General features: G+C 34.7%; 1 long non-coding RNA gene across 1 annotated transcript in view; it reads right to left on the bottom strand.

Annotated features, from left to right (window-relative positions):
* The window catches only part of LOC148764176 (uncharacterized), a 41,256-nt gene extending 18,610 nt beyond the window's left edge, over positions 1-22,646 (bottom strand). The window contains exons 1-2 of the long non-coding RNA XR_016024448.1: positions 22,547-22,646; positions 21,808-21,891 (exon numbers count right to left, since the gene is read on the bottom strand). This is a non-coding gene — a long non-coding RNA (uncharacterized LOC148764176). The remainder of the gene's footprint in view (positions 1-21,807; positions 21,892-22,546) is intronic.
* Positions 22,647-22,871: the final 225 nt, after the last annotated feature.

Here is a 22,871-nt window from a genome sequence, read left to right as displayed (position 1 = left end):
AATCCACCAATTTTCCTTTGAATTTTCCCACCTAGGGTTTTTGTTTTTCTTTTCTCCCTTTGTTCTTCCTTTTCTCTTGGTTTGGCCAGCCATATGAAGAGAAAATGGGCTGATTTGTGTTAATTTATAAGCCAAATATTTAATGGTTATAAATATGCCATGTGTCACCATTTCATTCGTCCATTTTTATTTCTTAACTACTAAGCTTTCTCTCTCCACCATATAAATTCCTTCAATTATCCATGATAATATTGGGTAAAATTCATGTGCTGGACATGTGTCTTGGCGGTGGAAAATTAATGTTTTGCCCTTGAAGTGGCAAAATTACCATTTTACCCCTATGCTCCGAAAACTACTGGGATTACAAATTTTTCACTTCTCAACCTCAAATCTCCAATAAGTCAAATATGATCAAAATCTTTCAAAAAAAATTCCCATTTTGTCCTCGAGTGGCAAAATTACCATTTTGCCCCTAGATAGTGAAATTTCCAATTTGACTCCAAATTGGTCCTCGAACTCTGAATCACCATTCTAAGTCATTCTGAGACTTTAAAATTTTCAATTTCACCCTAAAATCTCTATTTGATCTAATTCGAGGCTTAAATCAACTTTGTTGTACCTCTAGGTACAATACCGCCTTTTGTAAATTCTTCGGGACTCTTCTAGCATGCAAACATGCTATCCATCACATGTATGTCATGACAAGTATTTTATAAGGTCGGACTTTACATATATATATATATATATAATATCAAAAACTATTAACTTGTAGATGTATCTACAGCAGCTAAAAAGAACAAAAAAAAAAACAAAACGACACTGCAAGCCTAAGCAAATGTTACACACTTCAACAAAAGATGTTACACACCAAAGCTTCAATAGCAGATGTTACACATTAAGGTCAAAGCGTTAGCATTAGATGTTATATGCCAAAGCGAAAGTTTCAACATCGGATATTACATGCCAAAGCTTCATTTCTTTTACTAATGTTACATGCCATGGCATGTTCTACCAGACTTGAATCACTGAAAAACTCAATATCAATAAATGCAAGAACATATTTTTACTCTCCATGCTATGCCTTTTAGTTTGTGGATTGACGATGATATGACGAGATGGTGAAAGATAGACTGAAAAAAGGTTTTGTAAATGTAAACTAATAAATCCAAGAACATGTTGTTACTTGCCATGTCATGCTCTTTGGTTTATAGATTGACAACAATATGGCAAGATGGCGAGAGATAGACAAAGAGAAATGGTGATGGTCATAAAATTAAAGGGAGTTGGATGACAAGAGTGAAAAATGGGGAACACAGTAGATGGATGGTGGGAGAGAAAAATTAAGAGCATTTAATTTGTCTAAAATGGTTTTAAGGGTATTTTTGTCCTATCATCACAAAAGTTGGGTAAAACTAGTTAACTTTATATTAAAGGTTATTTTTGAAATGGGCTTATCATGTTGATTATTTCTCACAATTTGCTCAATTTGAAATCCTTAACATTTAAGATGAATATGTCATAATTCATAGTTAATGTTTCTTTAATTCCCAAATCCCAATTCAATTTTAATTTTTACATTTGGTTATATTATTAATATTTGAATTTATAAAGGATATTGTAGTTCAATTAGTGTAATGTATTTTTCATTGGTATAGATATAGTAATCAATGAATTTGAAAGCATGAAAGCATGTTGAACACAACTTACAATGCCTAATGTGAAAATCTAATGTTAATTTCTTTTTACTTTATGTGTAAAGCCCGACCTTACAAAATACTATTCATGACATACATGTGATGATAGCATGATTGCATGCTAGGAGAGTCCCAAAAAATTTACAAAAGTTGGTATTGTACTTAAAGGTACAATAAAGTTGATTTAATCCTCGAACTAGATCAAATAGGAATTTTAAGATGAGATTAAGAGCGTCACAGTCCAAGGATGACTCAAAATGGTAATTCGGAGTTTAAGGATCAATTTGGAGTCAAATCAAAATTTTCACTATCCAGGGGCAAAATGGTCATTTGCCACTTGAGGACAAAATGAGAACTTTAGAAAAGATTTTTTTGACCCTATTTGACTTATTGGAGTATAATTTGACTTATTGGAGTATGATTTGAGGTTTAGAAGTGAAAAATTTTAATTTCGGTATAAGTTAGAGTAAAAGGGTAAAATGGTAATTTTGCCACCCTAGGGGCAAAATTGTAATTTTCCACCATCAGGACATTTTTTCCAGCACATGGTCTTCCCTTATCTTCATTTTTTACCCTTGACTATTCATGTGGTGGAGATAAAATGTTTAAATTTTTAAAATTTTAAAAATAGACCAATAAGAAAATGCCATGTGTAAAGCTTAGGATATTTTATTATTTAACTAAAAAATAGCATAAATCAGCCCATTACTCTCCAAATATTCGGCCAAGCAAGGAAGAGAGAGAAAGAGAGGAAGAACAAACCCTAGGTGAGGAATTTCAAGAGAAAAAGTGTGGAAAATCAAGGAAAACAAGTGAAAAAGGTAGGATTTTTCAACTTAAGCTTGAAATCTATTTCCCTTGAGCATTTCTCCATATTTTCCATGCTTAAATTATATTTTTTCATGATGAATTGATGGCTGATCAAAATGGATTAGGAGAGAGAAAGTTGTTGGATTTATTTGATTTTAAGTTACGTTAGTGTTTTTAGTTAGTTTAGCATATTTAGAAACAAAACAACAAGAAAAGAATTTATTTTCTCCCACAACCATTAATGGGCGAATTTACCATGTGTTGAGTGAGGATGAATTTGATTTTCATTCTAGGAGAATTGGTTAAGAAATGATGAATTATGAGCCTAGAAAAATAATGAGAATTTTCGGAGCAAAAATATGAATTTTTGCCCACTAGGGGTATTTTCATAATTTGCTATCGAGACTGATAATTTGCACCACACTGAGGGACATTAAGTCAATTTGGGTGCAATTGAGGTATAGAAACTGAAAAAAATTAATTTGGGATTAAATTGGATGCGTTAGTAATTTAATCGGGTGATAAGACGAATTAGGCCAATACCGAGTTTAGATAGTTACCAGTGCATTTTTGCATTCCATATTATGCATTAATAGTCTAAATTAGTTTAATTTTAATTTAGTACCAATTTAGTGAATTTCTCGATTTTGTACTGTGTCAAGGTGGTGAGTCCTCCGATAAAGGCAAGGAAATTACATCCGAGGACCAGTACACAGAGTGCTTCGAAAGTCTGCATTCTAGACATTGTGAGTAAACTTACTATCATTTTAATTATCTAGGGTGGTTTTTAGATGATTTCATGAATTTTATGGAAAAAGGAATTTAAAAAGGTAAATTTTCATGTTTTATGAATAAATGTGTTTCAATGAATTTAAATTATAAATTGTTTTGAAATTAATAGTGATTTTGAAAAATAGAGCACACGAAGACTGTTAATTGTGGCAATTTGATTGTTTAAATTGATTGGCGTATGATAAATCGGGCATGATTGGCTAGTTGGCAATTGTATTGAAATGCGAATTGTTTGGTTGCCTTGAAATACTGTGAATTACAAAATTGTCATATCATGTTATTGAGTTTTATTGTATGGTGGATTATATATATTAATTAATCACTGCAGTAGGGGGTTTCTGTGGACCAGCCTTTTAGAGGGGCACGGTAAACCCCATTATATTATTACCTCGAACGGAGAGGCGCGTAGGGTATCTCCTAGGGTAAAGCTTAGGGTTCACTTCACGCCAAACTACCAAGTGAGGGGGAACTCAGCCAATGCCAAGGAACGACTATGTTTTCAAAACAAAAATATGATTTATGTGAAATGTGAATTTTAATAGCCTAGGCGGTCTTGGTAGGATGCCTCAACCAAGGTGTCCCCGAGAATGGATTTATGACACAAGCCTAGTTTTTATGAAATCCATAAGCCTTTCTACGTATTTTAAATGAAATGTATTCTAATGCTGAGACTTAGTTTACGATGATTTACTTTATTGTCTCCATGTACTCAACTCTAGATATTTATGATGATGTTTGTTTACTCATTGGGATTTTATAATCTCACCACCCTCCTTTCCACCTATTTCAGGTTCAGTATAGACTGTAGATAGCTTATCTCATCGAGGACTACCGTTGGATCTGCATTTTCCAAACCGTAGGTTCACAGTCCTCTTTACTTTTTTTTATTCGGGGGCCCTCTTGTTATTGTAAATTAAATTAAATATTTTGGCTTACTGTATTACAATATGTATAAATTTATTTAGCTTTTACGCTACAAAAATTATTTACGTATAACTCTATAAATATTGTTTTATACGAAAATAGAATATTTTACTTAATATTTCTTTTATTTTCTTATTCTATTCAAATAACCATAATTTTGTTTTAAATGAAGATTTTAGACTTTTAAACTCATTTTGAATATGAATTATGTGTTTTGTACTTGTGTATTACATTTTAGTCAATTTTGAAATTTTTGAGAAAAATGACAAAAATACCCCTATGAGACGAAAATTAATATTTTATTTGTTTTAAGTTGGAAACAGTTTAAATTCTTTTAGAGCACGATATTTGACAATGGTTGCTCACAAAGGAACAGAGAAACTGATAGTAAAGCCTTGCGAGGTTTCGGGTTGACATTTCAAGCAATGAGTGTCTACCGAGACACCGCGACGGTTGTCACGGGCTCGAGGGGAGTATCAGGTCGTGACATTGGCAATTGTATTGAAATGTGAATTGTTTGGTTGCCTTGAAAGACTGTGAATTACAAAATTCCCATATCATGTTATTGAGATTTATTGTATGGTGGATTATATATATTAATTAATCACTGCAGTAGGGGGTTTCTGTGGACCAGCCTTTTAGAGGGAAATGGTAAACCCCATTATATTCTTACCTCGAACGAAGAGGCACGTAGGGTATCTCCTGGGGTAAAGCTTAGGGTTCACTTCACGCCAAACCACCACGTGAAGGGGAACTCAGCCAACGCCAAGGAATGGCTATGTTTTCAAAACAAAAACATGATTTATGTGAAATGTGAATTTTAATAGCCTTGGCGGTCTTAGTAGGATGCCTCGGCCAGGGTGTCCCTGAGAATGGATTTATGGCGCAAGCCTAATTTTAATGAGATTCATAAGCCTCTTTACGTATTTTAAATGAAATGTATTCTAATGCTGATACTCAGTTTACGATGATTTACTTTATTGTCTCCATGTACTCAACTCTAGATATTTATGATAATGTCTGTTTACTCATTGGGATTTTATAATCTCACCACCCTCCTTTTCACCCATTTCAGGTTCAGTATAGACTGTAGATAGCTGATCTCATCGAGGACTACCGTTGGATTTGCATTTTCTAAACCGTAAGTTCACAGTCCTCTTTACTTTTGTTTATTCGGGGGCCCTCTTGTTATTGTAAATTAAATTAAATATTTTGGCTTACTGTATTTCAGTATGTATAAATTTATTTAGCTTTTACGCTATAAAAATTATTCACGTATAACTCTATAAATATTTTTTATAAGAAAATATAATATTTTACTTAATATTTCTTTTATTTTCTTATTATATTCAAATAATTGTAATTTGTTTCAAATGAAGATTTTAGACTTTTAAACTCATTTTGAATATGAATTATGTGTTTTGTACTTGTATATTACGTTTTAGCCAGGTTCAAAAATTTTGAGAAAAAATGACCAAAATACCCATGTGAGACAAAAATTAATATTTTATTTATTTTTAGTTGAAAACAGTTTAAAATCATTTAGAACATGATATTTGACAATGGTTGCTCACAAGGGAAATGAGAAACTGATAGTAAAGTCTTGCGGGGTTTCGAGTTGACATTTCGGGCAATAAGTGTCTACCGAGACACCGCGGGTTGTCACGGGCTCAAGGGGAGTATCGGGTCGTGACAATTCGATTGGTATCAGAGCTTTTGATTTTAAAGATTAAAGTTTTTAGTTTTAAAGTGGTTTTAAAAATTTACAGTATCAGTGTGGCATCGGATTAAGTTAGGGTAGGTTGAATAGAATGCATGCATCTGCATATAGAGCCTAAGGTTACCTAAACTTGCTCGTATTCTTTTATAGATTATAATGCCTCCTCGACGCGGACGCCCACCTCTCACTAGATCGGTTGGGAGGGGAAGAGGTCGTTCCCAACGTCATCAGCTAGATGCAGTAGGGGAAGAATCGGTTGTGTCTACCATTCGGACAGCACCTACTGTTGAGCAGGCCGATGGTCCTCCACATCCTCCACCTCCTCAGCCACCTACTGGTATTCCCGCCATGCCTATCGAGGCAACACAGGCATTGACAGCTTTCTTTACTACAATGGCTAGTCAAGCTCAGACTGGTCAAGTTCCACCTATAGTGCCTCCAACTACTCCTTTAGTTCCACCACCAATACAGGATGTATCCATTTCTAAGAAGCTAAAGGAGGCTAGACAGCTCAGTTGTGTGTCTTTCATGGGTGAGTTGGATGCCATTGTGGCAAAGGACTGGATTAATCAAGTTTCAGAGACTCTCTCTGATATGGGATTAGATGATGACATGAAGTTAATGGTGGTTACAAGATTATTAGAGAAGAGGGCTCGTACCTGGTGGAATTCGGTGAAGTCCCATTCCACTACTCCTCAAACATGGTCCGATTTTCTCAAGGAATTCGATGGTCAGTATTTCACTTACTTTCATTAGAAGGAAAAGAAAAGAGAATTTTTGAGTTTGAGATAGGAGAATCTAACTGTATAGGAGTACGAGACTCGTTTTAACTAGGTAATGTTATATGTGCTAGATCTGGTGAAATCGGAGTAGGATAAGGCCAGTTATTTCAAGGAAGGGCTCCGTAATGAGATTAGAGAGCGGATGACAGTGACTGGTAGGGAGCCACATAAGAATGTGGTACAGATGGCTTTACGGGCTGAGAAGTTCGCAACTGAGAATAGAAAGATTCGGACTAAGTTTGCAAAAAAGAGGAATCCTGGTATGTCTTCTAGTCAGCCAGTAAAAAGAGGGAAGGACTCAGCGAATTCAGGGAGCATTACTTCTGTTTCCGTGACATCTCCTCGACCTCCATTTCTACCATCACAGCAGAGACCTTCAAGGTTTAGCAGACCTGCTATGACTGGTTCTGGGAAGAGTTCCGGAGGTTTGACAGATGCAGAAATTATGGGAATTATCATAGTGGGCTATGTAGAGGGCCAATAAGATGTTTTCAATGTGGACAGACAGGTCATATTAGGAGTAATTACCCACGGTTAGGACGAGCCACTGTAGCTGCATCATATCCACCAGCTCGTACTGATATGTAGAGAAGAGATTCTTCTGGGTTACCACCGAGACAGGGAGTATCCATACAGGCCGGTGTGGAGAGTAACACCCCGGCGCATCCACCTTTGAGACCACAGACTCGAACTTCAACAAGAGTTTTTGCTGTGACGGAAGATAAGGCATGGTTCTGACCTGGAACAGTGACAGGTATTATGTCTTTATTTGATAAAGATACTTATGTTTTGATAGATTCTGGCTCAGATAGATCTTATGTGAGTACGACATTTGCATCAATTACTGATAGAAACCTGTCACCATTAGAGGGAGAAATTGTAGTGCATACCCCTCTAGGAGAACAGTTGATTAGAAATACTTGTTATAGAGACTGTGGGGTAAGGGTAGGTGAGGAAGAATTTAGGGGTGACTTAATTCCTCTAGAGATCTTGGATTTTGATTTAATATTGGGTATGGACTGGTTAACTGCACATCGGGCAAATGTGGATTGTTTTCGAAAAAAAGTTATCCTTCGAAATTCGGAGGGAGCAGAGATTGTATTTGTAGGGGAACGTCGAGTATTACCGTCTTGTGTAATCTCGACCATCAAAGCTTCGAAATTAGTGTAAAAAGGGTATACGGCTTATTTGACATACGTGATTGATACTTCAAAGGGGGAACCTAAGTTAGAGGATGTCCCAATAGTAAGTGAGTTTCCTGATGTATTTCTTGATGATTTACTGGGACTACCTCCTGATCGAGAGTTTGAGTTTCCTATTGATTTACTTCCGGGTACCACACCTATTTCTATCCCTCCATATAGAATTGCTCAGATAGAGTTGAAAGAACTGAAAGTCCAGTTGCAAGATTTGGTGGATAAAGGTTTCATTCACCCTAGCATTTCTCCTTGGGGAGCACTAGTCCTATTTGTAAAGAAGAAGGATGGCATTCTTCAATTGTGTATCGATTATCGTCAGCTGAACTAAGTGACCATCAAGAATAAATACCCTTTACCCCGGATAGATGATATTTTTGATCAATTACGAGGTGTTATGGTATTCTCTAAGATTGATTTGAGATTTGGGTACTATCAGTTGAGGATTAAGGAACGGGATGTACCCAAGACTGCCTTCAGGACGCGTTATGGGCATTATGAGTTTCTAGTGATGCCGTTTGGTTTGACTAATGCCCTGGCAGTTTTTATGGATCTTATGAACAGGGTGTTCCATCCATACTTGGATATGTTTGTGATAGTATTCATAGATGACATCCTGGTTTATTCGAAGAATGATGATGAACATGCTGTCCATTTGCGCATTGTGTTGCAAACTTTGCGCGAGAGGCAACTCTATGTCAAGTTCTCTAAATGTGAATTCTGTTTGAAGGAAGTGGTTTTCTTGGGACATGTGGTGTCCGGAGCTGGAATTTATGCTGATCCTAAGAAGATTGAGGCAATCTTGCAATGGGAGCAACCGAGAACGGCAACTGAGATTCATAGTTTCCTTGGCTTAGCCGGTTATTACCAGAGATTTATTCAGGGATTTTCTTTGATAGCAACTCCTCTGACTCGTTTGACTCATAAAGGAGTTAAGTATGAGTGGGACGATGTTTGTGAGAATCGATTTCAGGAGCTAAAGAACCGGTTAACCTCTGCTCTCGTCTTAACACTTCTTGTAAATGGAAAAGAATTTGTGGTTGTGTGTTGATGCAAGATGAGAAGGTAATAACTTATGCTTCCCGGCAGTTGAAGAAGCACGAGATGAATTACCCTACTCATGACTTGGAGTTAGCAGCAGTGGTCTTCGCATTGAAGATTTGGAGACATTATTTATATGGTAAGCATTGCCGGATTTTTACTGATCATAAAAGCTTGAAATATTTGCTCACCCAAAAAGAGCTTAATTTGAGACAGAGACGATGGTTGGAGTTGATTAAGGATTACGACTTGGTGATTAATTATCATCCGAGAAGGCAAATGTTGTAGCGGATACTTTAAGTCGTAAATCCTCATCTTCATTAGCAGTACTTCAGAGTTCTTATTTTTCGATATTACTTGAGATGAAATCTCTAGGGATCCAGTTGAATAATGGTGAGGATGGAACCCCACTTGCTAGTTTCGTCGTGAGACCTTCATTGTTGAATCAGATCAGAGAATTGCATAAATTTGATGATTGGTTGAAACGGGAAGTTCAAAAGCTGCAAGATGGAGAAACTAGTGAATTTAAACTCAACGAATGATGGTACTTTGATGCTTAGAGACCAAATTTGTGTCCCTAAGGATGATCAATTGAGACGAGCTATTTTGGAGGAAGCTCATTCTTTCGCCTACGCTTTACATCCCGAAAGGACCAAGATGTATCGGACTATTAAAGAAAGTTATTGGTGGTCGGGTATGAAACGAGACATAGCAGAGTTTGTAGCGAAATGTCTCACATGCCAACAGATCAAGGCGGAGCATCAAAAATCATCAGGTACTCTTCAGCCTTTACCGATTCCTGAATGGAAGTGGGAACACGTGACTATGGACTTTGTATGGGGTTTGTCGCAGACACAAAGTGGGAAGGATGCTATTTGGGTGATTGTGGACAAATTGACTAAGTCCACCCATTTCTTGGCTATCCATAGCACGTATTCTATTGAGAGGCTGGCAAGACTTTATATAGATGAGGTTGTGAGATTACATGGAGTTCCAGTTTCTATTGTGTCAGATGGAGACCCTCTATTTACTTCTCGATTTTGGCTGAAATTTCAGGAAGCTCTTGGAACTAAATTGAGATTTAGTACTGCCTTTCATCCACAGACAGATGGTCAATCTAAGAGAACTATTCAGACCTTGGAGGATATGTTACGAGCTTGTGTCATTGCCTTTATTGGGAGTTGGGACAGACACTTGCCATTGGTGGAGTTCACGTATAATAACAATTTTAAGTCTAGTATTGGGATGGCACCATACGAGGCTTTGTATGGAAGGAAGTGCCGAACTCCGCTCTGTTGGGATGAAGTAGGTGAGAGAAAATTGGTGAATGTGGAATTGATTGATCTGACAAATGATAAGGTCAAGGTTATCCGAGAGCGGTTAAAGACAGCTCAAGATAGGTAGAAGAATTATTCGGATAAACGAAGGAAAGATTTGGAGTTTGAAGTCGACGATAAAGTATTTCTTAAGGTTTCTCCTTAGAAAGGTAATAATTTGAAAATTTCAAGTATTAAATCTTATTTGATTATACTATTGTGATAATTTGTGGTATTTATTGGATGATGAAAGGTGTGATTCGATTCGCGAAGAGGGGAAAGCTCAATCCAAGATACATTGGACCCTTTCGTATCATTGAAAGGATTGGGCCAGTGGCTTACAAACTTGAATTACCCTCAGAGTTAGAACGGATTCATAATGTCTTCCACGTCTCGATGTTGAAAAAGTATGTTCCCAATCCCTCTCACATTTTAGAGACACCTCCCATTAAGTTGCATGAGGATTTGAAGTTCGAGGTGCAGCCTGTACGTATTCTAGATCGAAAGGATCGAGTGCTAAGGAACAAGAACATTCCAATGGTGAAAGTATTGTGGAAGAGCATTCCAATGGTGAAAGCCCGACCTTATAAAATACTATTCATGACATACATGGGATGATAGCATGATTGCATGCTAGGAGAGTCCTGAAAAATTTACAAAAGTCGGTATTGTACCTAGAGGTACAATAAAGTTGATTTAATCCTCTAACTAGATCAAATAGGAATTTTAAGGTGAGATTAAGAGCGTCACAGTCCAAGGATGACTCAAAATGGTAATTCGGAGTTTGAGGATCAATTTGGAGTCAAATCGAAATTTTCACTATCCAAGGGCAAAATGATCATTTGCCACCTAGGGACAAAATGGAAATTTTAGAAAAGATTTTTTAACCCCATTTGTCTTATTAGAGTATAATTTGACTTATTCGAGTATGATTTGAGGTTTAGAAGTGAAAAATTTTAATTTCGGTATGATTTGGAGTAAAAGGGTAAAATGGTAATTTTGCCACCCTAGGGGCAAAATTGTAATTTTCCACCATCAGGACATTTTTTCCAGCACATGGTCTTCCCTTATCTTCATTTTTGACCCTTGACTAATCATGTGGTGGAGATAAAATGTTTAAATTTTTTAAATTTTAAAAATAAACCAATAAGAAAATGCCATGTGTCAAACTTAGGATATTTTATTATTTAACTAAAAAATCAGCATATGTAAAACTCGACCCTATAAATACATGTCATGACATACATGCACTGAGTAGCATGTTATTATGCTAGGAAAGCACATAAGAAAAGACGAAACTCGATATTGTACCTAACGGTACACTTAAATTGATTTAACCTCGAACTAGTTCAAATAGGAATTGTAGGATGAAATTTAATATTTTATAGTCCAGGAATTAAAAAAATGATTGTTCGGAGTTCGAGGGTTCATTTGGGGTAAAATTGGAAATTTTGATGTTCAAGGGCAAAATCGTCATTTTGCCACCTAAGATAATAATTTGATCATGGAGTGAAATTTTTGATCAAGATTAACTATTTGGAGTATAATTTAATGATAGGAAGTGAAAAAGTTTAATTCTGGTGATTTTTGGAGTGTAGGGGCAAAATCGTAATTTTGCCACCCACAGACAAAATTTGAGATTTTGAGAGAATTTAGATCAAATTTGACAAATTCGAGAATGGTATGAGTATAAGGGATGAAAAATATGTCTATGGGTAATTTTTCAATTTTTGGGGCAAAAATGTAATTTTTGACTTTTGCGGGGGCAAAAGTGTAAATTTCAAAAAATTACTCCACCGAGACTTTGGATAAGTCTGAGAATTTTATCTAAGCTATGGATATGTGGGACAAGTGTATGGTGAAAATTTAGAAACAAATGGATGAAATTTTAAAAATGGGCCAATGGGAAAGTGACACATGGCATTTTTTAATGAAATAATATTATTTTAATGAAAAGTCAGCCATTTAAACCCAAATTTTGAGTGCTGGCCGGCCATAAGGAAGAACAAGAGAGGAAATAGAGAAAAAAGGAAGAAAAAAAGAAAAACCAAAGAGAAACAAGAAAATTCAAAGGGAAATTCGCGGTTTTCGACCGTTTACGCGTCTAACGGTAAGATTTTTCGATTTTAGCTTGATTTCTACCTTTCCTATGCCTTTATTTCCATTTAGCATGCTTGAGGAGAGAGATCAAAAAGTGATATCAAGGGCTGGACGAAATTCTAGGAGAGAGAAATTAAAATTTTTAGGTTTTGATTTTTAGTTAAATTGATAGTTTTAGTTAGTTAAATGTGTTTAGAAATTAAATTGGGCAAGAAATCAGTAAATTTTCACAATAACCACTCTTGGCTGGATGCTCAATGCTGTACAATGATGATGAATTGATTTTATTCTAAGGAAAATGAAGAGAAAATGATGAAAAACGATTAAACGTGATAGAAAAACAAAGTAGAAAATTAACCGACTTAATGTCCCATTTTTGGCCGAATTTTCCAAGGAAGGGAGTGAGCTGATTTTGTTGTTTTTAGAAGGTTATTGGCTGATATTTAATGGTTAGAAATGTTGGAGAGAGAATGGGATGATTTAGAGCTAAAATGGAGTGCGTTAGCAATTTATCGGGCAAAGTGCCAAAAATAGGTTAATACCGCATTTAAGCCGTTTTAGGCTATTGCATTTCATACCATGCATTAGTATAGGATTTAAGTTAATTATATAGTGATTTAGCATCAATGTGATGAATTGTGTAAATTTTTGTACTGTGTCTAGGAGGAGAGCCTTCCGGAAAAGGCAAAGAAGTCGTACCCGACAAGTAGTGATCGGGGCGCTTAGAAAGCTTTTAGTTTGTACAAACGGTGAGTAAACTTATTATTATTGTAAATTATCTAGAGTTTATTTTAAATGCCCTTTATGTATTTTATGAAATGAGAACGAGATTAAAACGGGATTTTTGATGTTTTAGGAATAAATGTGACAAATAAAAAAAATATTGTATTGATTATGAAATTGAGTAATTGGAGGCTACAAATTGACTTGAAAAATATATATTTTCCTAGGAATGGCTTATGAGAAATGAGTATATGTGGCTATATTTTGTGAATGCATTGGGAAATTTATGTAAGTTGTTTTACTATGCAGGCTGGATAAATAAATAAAAGCCACGTTATACTGTCAAAATTTTATTAAAATTGGTGGGTTAGTCACTGCAGTGACGGGTTTCCGTGGACTGCCTATTAGAGGGGCACGGTAAACCCAGTTATATAGTTACTCCGGTTGTAGAGGCGAGGAGGGTAACTCCTGGGGTAGTATTAGAGCTCACTTCACGTCGAACCCCCACGTGAATGTGTAACTCGGCCAACGCCAAGGAACGGCTGGTTTTTAAAAATAAAAATGTGTTTCACGTGTGAATATTTTAACACCCTTGGCGGACTCGGTTAGATGCCTCAGCCAAGGTATCCTCGAGGATTAGTTTTGGCTTGAGCCTTGTTTTAATAAAAGACATAAGCCTTAACAACTGTTTTGGTAAATTACAAATATTTTATGGTTTAAGAAACAAATTGAAAACATTATGAAATGGGTTGAAATTTGTTGTTTAAACTTGCCTCCATTTTACTCGCCTTTAGATATTTATGATAATGTCTGTTTACTCATTGGGATTGCAAAATCTCACCCAACTCCTTTCCACCCATTTCAGGTTCAGTATAGACTGTAGATAGCTGATCTCATCGAGGACTACCATTGGATCTGCATTTTCCAAACCGTAGGTTCACAGTCCTCTTTACTTTTGTTTATTCGGGGGCCTTCTTGTTATTGTAAATTAAATTAAATATTTTGGCTTATTGTATTTCAGTATGTATAAATTTATTTAGCTTTTACGCTATAAAAATTATTCACGTATAACTCTATAAATATTGTTTTATAAGAAAATAGAATATTTCCCTTAATATTTCTTTTATTTTCTTATAATATTCAAATAACCGTAATTTCGTTTTAAATGAAGATTTTTGACTTTTAAACTCATTTTGAATATGAATTATGTATTTTGTACTTGTATATTACGTTTTAGCCAGTTTTGAAATTTTTGAGAAAAAAATGACCAAAATACCCTTGTGTGGCGAAAATTTTATTTTGATTGTTTTTGATCTAAAATGGTAAATATTCTCTAAAAACTCGATATTTAATAATGATTGCTCACAGGAAAGGAAAGAAACTGATATGTAAGCCTTGCGGGGTTCCGGTTGGCATTCCGGATAATGAGTGTCAATCGGGACGTCGCGGCGATTGTCATGGGCCTGAAAAAGGTTCCGGGTCGTGACAGCATAAATCAGCCCATTACTCTCCAAATATTCGGCCAAGCAAGGAAGAGAGAGAAAGAGAGGAAGAACAAACCCTAGGTGAGGAATTTCAAGAGAAAAAGTGCGAAAAATCAAGGAAAACAAGTGAAAAAGGTAAGATTTTTCAACTTAAGCTTGAAATCTATTTCCCTTGAGCATTTCTCCATATTTTTCATGCTTAAATTACATGTTTTCATGATTAATTGATGGCTGATCAAAATGGGTTAGGAGAGAGAAAGTTGTTGGATTTATTTGATTTTAAGTTATGTTAGTGTTTTTAGTTAGTTTAACATATTTAGAAACAAAACAACAAGAAAAGAATTTATTTTCTCCCACAACCATTAATGGGCGAATTTACCATGTGTTGAGTGAGGATGAATTTGATTTTCATTCTAAGAGAATTGGTTAAGAAATGATGAATTATGAGCCTAGAAAAATAATGAGAATTTTCAGAGCAAAAATACGAATTTTTACCCACTAGGGATATTTTCGTAATTTGCTATCGAGACTGATAATTTTCACCACACTAAGGGACATTAAGTCAATTTGGGTGCAATTGAGGTATAGAAACTGAAAAAAATTAATTTGGGATTAAATTGGACGCGTTAGTAATTTAATCGGGTGATAAGACGAATTAAGCCAATACCGAGCTTAGATAGTTACCAGTGCATTTTTGCATTCCATATTATGCATTAATAGTCTAAATTAGTTTAATTTCAATTTAGTACCAATTTAGTGAATTTCTCGATTTTGTACTGTGTTAAGGTGGTGAGTCCTCTAATAAAGGCAAGGAAATTGCATTCGAGGACTAGTAGACAGAGTGCTTCGAAAGTCTGCATTCTAGACATTGTGAGTAAACTTACTATCATTTTAATTATCTAGGGTGGTTTTTAGATGATTTCATGAATTTTATGGAAAAGGAATTTAAAAAGGTAAATTTTCATGTTTTATGAATAAATGTGTTTTAATGAAATTAAATTATAAATTGTTTTGAAATTAATAGTGATTTTGAAAAATAGAGTACACAGAGACTGTTAATTGTGGCAATTTGACTGTTTAAATTGATTGGCTTATGATAAATTGGGCATGATTGGCTAGTTGGTAATTGTATTGAAATGTGAATTGTTGGTTACCTTGAAAGACTGTGAATTACAAAATTACCATATCATGCTATTTAGTTTTATTGTATGGTGGATTATATATATTAATTAATCACTACAGTAGAGGGTTTCTGTGGACCAGCCTTTTAGAGGGGCATGGTAAACCCCATTATATTCTTACATCGAATGGAGAGGCGCGTAGGGTATTTCTTGAGGTAAAGCTTAGGGATCACTTTATGCCAAACCACCACGTGAGGGGGAACTCAGCCAACGCCAAGGAATGGCTATGTTTTCAAAACAAAAACATGATTTATGTGAAATGTGAATTTTAATAGCCTTGGCGGTCTCGGTAGGATGCCTCGACCAAGGTGTCCCTGAGAATGGATTTATGGCCCAAGCCTAATTTTTATGAGATTCATAAGCCTCTTTACGTATTTTAAATGAAATGTATTCTAATGCTGAGACTCAGTTTACGATGATTTACTTTATTGTCTCCATGTACTCAACTCTAGATATTTATGATGATGTCTGTTTACTCATTGGGATTTTATAATCTCATCACCCTCTTTTCCACCTATTTTAGGTTCAGTATAGACTGTAGATAGCTGATCTCATCGAGGACTACCGTTGGATCTGCATTTTCCAAACCGTAGGTTCACAGTCCTCTTTACTTTTGTTTATTCGGGGGCCCTCTTGTTATTGTAAATTAAATTAAATATTTTGGCTTATTGTATTTCAGTATGTATAAATTTATTTAGCTTTTACGCTATAAAAATTATTCACGTATAACTCTATAAATATTGTTTTATAAGAAAATAGAATATTTTACTTAATATTTCTTTTATTTTCTTATTATATTCAAATAACCGTAATTTTGTTTTAAATGAAGATTTTAGACTTTTAAACTCATTTTGAATATGAATTATGTGTTTTGTACTTGTATATTACGTTTTAGCCAGTTTCAAAAATTTTGAGAAAAATGACCAAAATACCCCTGTGAGACAAAAATTAATATTTTATTTAGTTTTAGTTGGAAACAGTTTAAATCTTTTAGAACATGATATTTGACAATGGTTGCTCACAAAGGAAATGAGAAACTGATAGTAAAGCCTTGTGGGGTTTCGAGTTGACATTTCGGGCAAAAAGTGTCTATCGGGACACCGCGGCGGTTGTCACGGGCTCGAGAGGAGTACCGGGTCGTGACATTATGTCTATTTATGTTGGTGAATTTGAAAACTTATATTTAAATTGTTAATGAATTTTATATTATAATTTAATTTTATTTCAAAAGTGATTAATTTTTTTCCTCTAAATTGAATCATTGACCTGATCTATGACCTTATGTGATTACTCGTTAACCACCCTTCATACAAAATTTTGGATCCGCCAATCATTATATTCGTTATGGTACGATTTGGTTGAGCAAGTAGCCTTATTTTTTGTTCTCGTAAAAATATTAAAAAAAATTTCTACTACGAAGAAGCTTTTACCTTGTAAAAGATAAATAATAGGCCTAGGAAAAGAGCTCACTTTATTTAGGCCATCATCCAAGTAATCTAACCCACTATCTTAGCCAAGCTTATTTACTTGCCTTAGCTTAAGGTCGGCTTGAAGTTAGGAGTAAAAATGTTCATGGGTCCAAGCTCAGATGATATTTTGAAAATTTTAGGGGCATTTATTTTGAAGTAAAAGCTTTTTTAGAAAACATTTTCAGGATATAATGGTGTTTAGATGACTGACAATGAAGTTCTAAGGGAAAAAGTTTTACGGATCAATGGGTAAAAGACTCGTTGACTTTAGAAATTGTCTTACGCCTTTGAGGGGTGTAAGACAATTTCCACCACGCTAAAAAAAAGACTTATGCCTTAAAGCCTTAAGTCCTTAGCACTGTCATCCCTAGCCTCAAATATGGTTTGAATATCCACATTTTATTTTCTTCAAAATAATAAGGTTTTATAATGACATCCTTTTATTCCTTTCAAAATAATAAAACACTTACACGTTTGGGGTAAATATTGTTCAAAAAATTATACAAACAATGGAAAATGTTTTCGACAATTTATCTAAACAATAGAAAATATTAAATTTTCCTATAAAATATTTTACATAGAAAATATTTTCCCTGAATAATTTATTTTATGATTACCAAACGGATCTTTAAGTTCAAGCTCAAGCTCGAGTACTTGAATTTTCATATTTTTATTCCCTTATACATAATAGCGTCATTTAATCAAACCGTATCATCCTCATTTTCTAAACATTTGAAACACAATTCAACCTTTGCCTACCATTATCAAATACTTTGACTTGATAATTACTTAAAAATAAATTGAGACTTGTGGAGAAGTACATTTCACAATTTATGTTTTGCGTCTACAATTATGTCGAGACCAAAACCTCATCGGTTCCATAAAACAGTAGGATAATCATTGCTTCAAACCAGTATTTCCAAGTATACTTATGCTTGTATCCCCTCCTCATACTTATATGACATGTCAGTCATGAGTCTAACTTGACTGTATAGCCATTTGCTCCTTAAGCTTTAATGTTATCTCATTGCGAAAAGTCTTTCAAATTTATCACATCAGAGTATTCATAAGGTGGATACATATCCATATTTTATAGTTCAAGGTCTAACGTAGCGAACACTATCTCATCATTAAAGTTCTACCCTTATCTATCGATCATAGCTCCCTTACACACTTACCTATACATACTTGGTTTACTTACAAGCCACTCATGGCCATCTAACTTTTGACCTCTTATAGTAAGTCAAACTAATATATTCTCTTATGCTTTTCCATACGCTTCCTTTAATAAAGTTTCACTCTTTCATACAATTATAACATCATTCTTTCTTAACCAATTTACAAATTGTATTTGAAATTGCAAGACTTAAAACTAGATTCTCCTCAAGTACTTTTCAATATTAATACTAATATTACTCTCAGCTTATAGCTTACTTTTTATAATCACAAAACTTAGTGCTTGCTTTTACTAGATCCATGGCAGAACTTTTTTTGGGTATTTCCTTGGGGATATCTATCTTAAACTTATGTCTCACAACATGTGATCACTTAACCCGTAACTTAGCCATTTATGTGACATCCTCTTCGGGCCCACTCCAAGGTATTGTTATGTCTGGGTCCCCATCACTTGACTTACTCGTTTTCGTCGCGCCTACGGGCGACACGACAGGCCCTGCAAGACCTTCTCACCAAGTTTCGAACCCCAGACCTTTTTCTCTCCCCCGAAGGGAACGCCTTTAACTATTTCAGCTTTAACTCATTCATATCGATATCTTCCAAAACCTTAAAACTCCAGTTAACAAAACTTAGAATCAAGTTCAATGACTTTAGGTCAACTCATAAGTTCAACTTCACATCTGTCTCATTTTATTCATGCATCTTAGACATGAAGTGTTCTTAGCACCACAACACAGTGGCTGTTGGAGTTTACTTAATCAATGTTATTCATCTATATTTAAGGTTACTACACTAATCATTCTCAACCGTTTGGTTTCCCTCCAAGCTTACGTCACAATTTCCATGACCATAAATATCTTCTTGTGCTCATCACATATAATAGATAAAGTCAATATTTTCAAATTCATCTCATCCTATAACACTTGTAATCCGTTATTCATACTTCATCACTTAACATTGATATTCCTCATCGATATCTCATACCTTCATCTTTTTTTACACTTATATTCACAATCCTCATAGAATCAAAAATCCATTATAAGCGTCACTTATCTCCTTTCAAATTTTGTAGCTGCAACTAAAATTTCAAATTTCATCTTTTCCATATTAACATTGATATGCCTTTATCATAGCATTTAGTGCAAATTTGATGAAGGAATTGTCTCTAAATAACTCTTAAATACATAATTATCAAATTGTACACCATTAAATATTAAGATCTTGACTTTATTCATCAAAAACCAATCACATTTATTAAGTGAATAATTTACTTAGTTATCACACCTTGCCTTTGTGATCATAAGATCAAAGTTGTCCTAAACTTAGGATACAGAAGTTCTCTTTCTTAAAGTATATCCAAACATTAACATTTTCTAAATTCCTTACTCTGGGGAGATCACCTTCAAGACTGATCATTCGTATCATAGACCACATTTTGAACCGAATCAACTTTTAAATTGATCTTTCAAGTAATTCGTATATCAGTCTCAATTATAGAACTTCATACGGCACTTAGACTAGATTCGACATTTCTAAGTCATTTAACCTCAAGCTGCCAATTCCACATCTAGTCTTTTAATCCCTTGGCTCCCCTTTTGCTATGCATAGCAAAGTTCAAGCTCATCCTTAGAGCAAATTTGTTTACTAACTTCTTACTTCATGACCACACATCAATTATAGAAATCATTAATACTCACTCTCAAGTTAATTCACGTGCTTATATCCATGAACTATAATAGGTCCAATCAATTCTTGAAATCTCACAATCGCTTAATTGAAATCAACACTAGTTCCCTTTAAGCTGCAATACCTATTCAATACATATTCACATATAAAATATTTCAAAATCTCAACACCACTTTTATATGGGCATAACAAGCTCAATTAACATAGTGTTCTTATCTTCATGCACATAAGTATGGGTTTACTCTTACCTAAATTGTCACGACCCGGAACCTCCCTCAGGCCCATGACAATTGCCGCGACGTCCCGATTGACACTCATTATCCGGAATGCCAACCGGAACCCCGCAAGGCTTACATATCAGTTTCTTTCCTTTCCTGTGAGCAATCATTGTTAAATATCGAGCTTTTAGAGAATATATACTATTTTAGATCAAAAACAATCAAAATAAAATTTTCGCCACACAGAGGTATTTTGCTCATTTTTTTCTCAAAAATTTTGAAACTGGCTAAAACGTAATATACAAGTACAAAACACATAATTCATATTCAAAATGAGTTTAAAAGTCTAAAATCTTCATTTAAAATGAAATTACGGTTATTTGAATATAATAAGAAAATAAAAGAAATATTAAGGAAAATATTCTATTTTCTTATAAAACAATATTTATAGAGTTATACGTGAATAATTTTTTATAGCGTAAAAGCTAAACAAATTTATACATACTGAAATACAGTAAGCCAAAATATTTAATTTAATTTACAATAACAAGAGGGCCCCCGAATAAACAAAAGTAAAGAGGACTGTGAACCTACGGTTTGGAAAATGCAGATCTAATGGTAGTCCTCGATGACATCAGCTATCTACAGTCTATACTGAACCTGAAATGGGTGGAAAGGAGTTGGGTGAGATTTTGCAATCCCAATGAGTAAACAGACATCATCATAAACATCTAGAGTTGAGTACATGGAGACAATAAAGTAAATCATCATAAACTGGGTTATACAATTAGAACACATCTCGTTCAAAATACGTAAAAAGGCTTATGAATCTCATAAAAATCTAGACTTGTGCCATAAATCCATTCTCGGGGACACCTTGGCCGAGGCATCCTACCGAGACCGCCAAGGCTATTAAAATTCACATTTCACATAAATCATGTTTTTATTTTGAAAACATAACCGTTTCTTGGCGTTGGCTGAGTTCCCCCTCACGTGGTGATTTAGCGTGAAGTGAACCCTAAACTTTACCCCAGGAGATACCCTACGCGCCTCTCGGTTCGAGGTAAGAATATAATGGGGTTTACCGTGCCCCTCTAAAAGGCTGGTCCACAGAAACCCCCTACTGCAGTGATTAATTAATATATAATCCACCATATAATAAAACTCAATAACATGATTTGGCAATTTTGTAATTCGTAGTTTTTCAAGGTAACCAAATAATTCGCATTTCAATACAATTGCCAACTAGCCAATCATGCTCGATTTATCATCAGCCAGTTAATTTAAACAATCAAATTACCACAATTAACAGTCTCCGTGTACTTTATTTTTCAAAATCACTATTAATTTCAAAACAATTTATAATTTAATTTCATTGAAACTCATTTATTCATAAAACATGAAAATTTATCTTTTTAAATTCCTTTTTCCATAGAATTCATGAAAGCATCTAAAAATCACCCTAGATAATTAAAATGACAGTAAGTTTACTCACAATGTCTAGAATGCAGACTTTCGAAGCACTCTGTCTACTGGTCCTCGGATGCAATTTCCTTGCCTTTATCGGAGGACTCACCACCTTGACACAGTACAAAATCGAGAGTTTCACCAAGTTGGTACTAAATCAAATATTAAACTAATTTAGACTACCAATGCATGATATGGAATGCAAAAATGCACTGGTACCTATCTAAACCCGGTATTGGCCTAATTCGTCTTATCACCCGATTAAATTCCTAACGAGTCCGTTTAAACTCCAATTTAATTCTTTTCAGTTTCTATACCTCAATTGCACCCAAATTAACTTAATGACCCTCAGTGTGGTGCAAATTATCAGTCTCAATAGCAAATTACGAAAATACCCCTAATGGGTAAAAATTCGTATTTTTGCTCCGAAAATTCCCATTATTTTTCTAGGCTCATAATTCATTATTCCTTAACCAATTCTCCTAGAATAAAATCAAACTCATCCTCACTCACTACATGGTAAATTCAGCCATTAATGGTTGGGGGAGAAAATAAATTCTTTTCTTGTTGTTTTGTTTCTAAATATGCTAAACTAACTAAAAGCACTAACATAAATTAAAATCAAATCAAATAAATCCAACAACTTTCTCTCTCCTAACCCATTTTTTCAGAATTGAATTCATCATGAAAACATGTAATTTAATCATGGAAAATAAAGAGAAATGCTTGGGAATAAGAAAACTCAAGCTTAATAGAAAAAATCTCACCTTTTTCACTTAATTTCCTTGAAAATTCACACTTTTTCTTTGATTTTCTCTCTCTAGGGTTTTGTTTTTATTTTCTCTCTCTTCTTGCTGGTTTGGCCGGCCATGGGGTGGAAGATGGGCTGATTTTGTGCCTTTTAAAAAGGAAAATAATAAATTAATAAAGGCATGACACATGGCATCATGTCATTGGCCCGTTTTTAAAATTTTAAAAATTTAAACATTTTATCTCCACCACATGTTTAGTCAAGGGTCAAAGATGAAGACAAAGGAGGACCATGTGCTGGAAAATTACAATTTTGCCCCTGAGGTGGCAAAATTACCATTT

This window comes from Theobroma cacao, chromosome 2 (assembly GCF_053813885.1).
Source record: "Theobroma cacao isolate CCN51 chromosome 2, ASM5381388v1, whole genome shotgun sequence".
NCBI lineage: Eukaryota > Viridiplantae > Streptophyta > Magnoliopsida > Malvales > Malvaceae > Theobroma > Theobroma cacao.
This window is presented reverse-complemented; position numbering and strand designations above follow the sequence as displayed.